Consider the following 2062-nt stretch of genomic DNA (forward strand, 5'->3'; position numbering starts at 1 on the left):
GCTATCTACTGATCATTTGGAAACCTCTAATTCAATAGCTGCTAACACAGATTTCTTCATACCCTTCATACAACATATATTGTATTATCTACGATCGATAACACTCATATCATTGACCTGATGATTGACCATTGATCTGACGACCTAACCATTGACCAACAAACAAGATACAGAACATTAATTGAATCATTCCCTATGGCTTGTCTGTGATTGAATGTCACGTCTATTCCTGTGCCTCGTCTGTGTCTCAACTATATACATATATATGTATATCACGTGTAAATACTGTAGAGATTTCTTTTATCGACATCATTGATCTTCAGTAGTTGAATTTTTGAATATATACATACTTGGCAATTAAAGTTTACAATGAAGTTATACATTAGAATATCAATGTAAACTTGTTTCTTATACGTTGCAATTTTATCCAGTGTGCTTATGTTAAAATTGGGATGCATACGATAATAATAGAGATCTTTCTATTATTATAAAATTTACATGATGAAACTTATATTGGTATTGATAATGAAACATTTGATAATTATATATTTATATATCCATTTATTATCCAAAGTATATTTTGTAAAAAAAAATATTTGCCAGGTGTGGGGTTCGAACCCACGCTCCCAATCGGGAACCAGAACTTAAGTCTGGCGCCTTAGACCGCTCGGCCAACCTGGCGAGTTGGTGAAGTCTTTCTCATTATGAAACATATAGTCTCAACAATTAATAAATGTTGCTCATCGTTTATTTTTATGAAATATAATAATAGATATATTCAGAAAGAGTTTAATCGTCATTTAATATAATATATTGATCATAATATAAATCTACAAATAAATATTTCAATGAATAAGACTGTTATTGACAAAGACTTTTTTTTTCTTTTTCGCTCGTTCATCAAATCGAAGTAAATCCTCAAGGGAGAAAGCTTGTTACGATCTCTAATTTATTAATCATGGAATACACGAAAATAGTTTGTTGTAATTAATACTTAGTTGTCGTTCTTGCTGTCGTTGCTATTCTTATTTACAACAAACTTAAATCAGATACCTTTATTTCCGATTTATGAGTTTGTGCCAATCTCGTTTCGTAATTCCTTTGCATTGTTTTTTGAGAAACTCTACTATTTCTGATGACTTCGGATGGCTTTCATTAGTCTTCTAGTGTACTTTCTTATATCGATAAGCTAACAATAGCGATTTTTTAAACAGATGATTTTGGAGTTTACGAGTCTCCAAATAACTAGCAGTTTTGTCTCTCTTCAATAATTTCTAACACACATACAGTGGTGTGAAAAAGGTTTTAGAACTTCTCTTCGCGTTACGATAGATAAAGAGATATGCACAGTACATATATCATGATCTGTAGATCTTTTCTATGATAACATATCTGCCATAAATTGTAGTATTTTCCTCTTTCTTTTACAAGGAAAAAAGAACAAATTCGTACTTTTTTCGTTTTTCGTATTTTGCCAATAGTAACAATAAAAATGATTTATTTTGTACTTCCACTGTGCAGTAGAAGATCAGCTTGCATCACAAGTCAAATAGAACTGATGCTATGGCATCGTTTTCAATATGACATCTTCTTGAACTTGCTAAGAAATCTTTTTATCATAAATACATTTTATGATAAGCTACACTTAATATTTAATTGATAGAATCGTACGTGAAAGAGCTCTTTACGTACCTAAATGTTCTTTATTTTTATTGTAACATAAAGGGAAGTTCCGAAAGTTTCTTCACGCCACTGTATACTGTATAAGAGAAACAATCCGAAATAGCAAGGAAGCAATGTAAGAAGAAGACCGAAGTGCGGTATTAAAAGCAAGGTATATAGTAGTACAGACTATATAACGACGAACATGGAGAGAAGCATGATGTGAAGAAAAAGCACAGATATTATAAAAATAAGGAAGGATTGTTTGAAAGAAGTAAACGTGACAAAAATAATAAAAGATATGGCCCTGATATAAAATAAATCAAAATGTATTTTCTATCTTATACGAATATATTAAAATATATTTTTACGTTGACAATTCACGATAGTTTAATTAAGC

At 30.6% G+C, this 2062-nt stretch overlaps 1 non-coding gene across 1 annotated transcript; it reads right to left on the minus strand.

The window, feature by feature from the left end:
• Nucleotides 1-597: 597 nt before the first annotated feature.
• On the minus strand, nt 598-681 carry Trnal-uaa (transfer RNA leucine (anticodon UAA)). The gene has a single exon. It is a non-coding gene; the product is annotated as a tRNA-Leu (tRNA).
• Nucleotides 682-2062: the final 1381 nt, after the last annotated feature.

Source organism: Bombus affinis, chromosome 8 (assembly GCF_024516045.1).
Source record: "Bombus affinis isolate iyBomAffi1 chromosome 8, iyBomAffi1.2, whole genome shotgun sequence".
In the NCBI taxonomy this organism is placed as follows: domain Eukaryota; kingdom Metazoa; phylum Arthropoda; class Insecta; order Hymenoptera; family Apidae; genus Bombus; species Bombus affinis.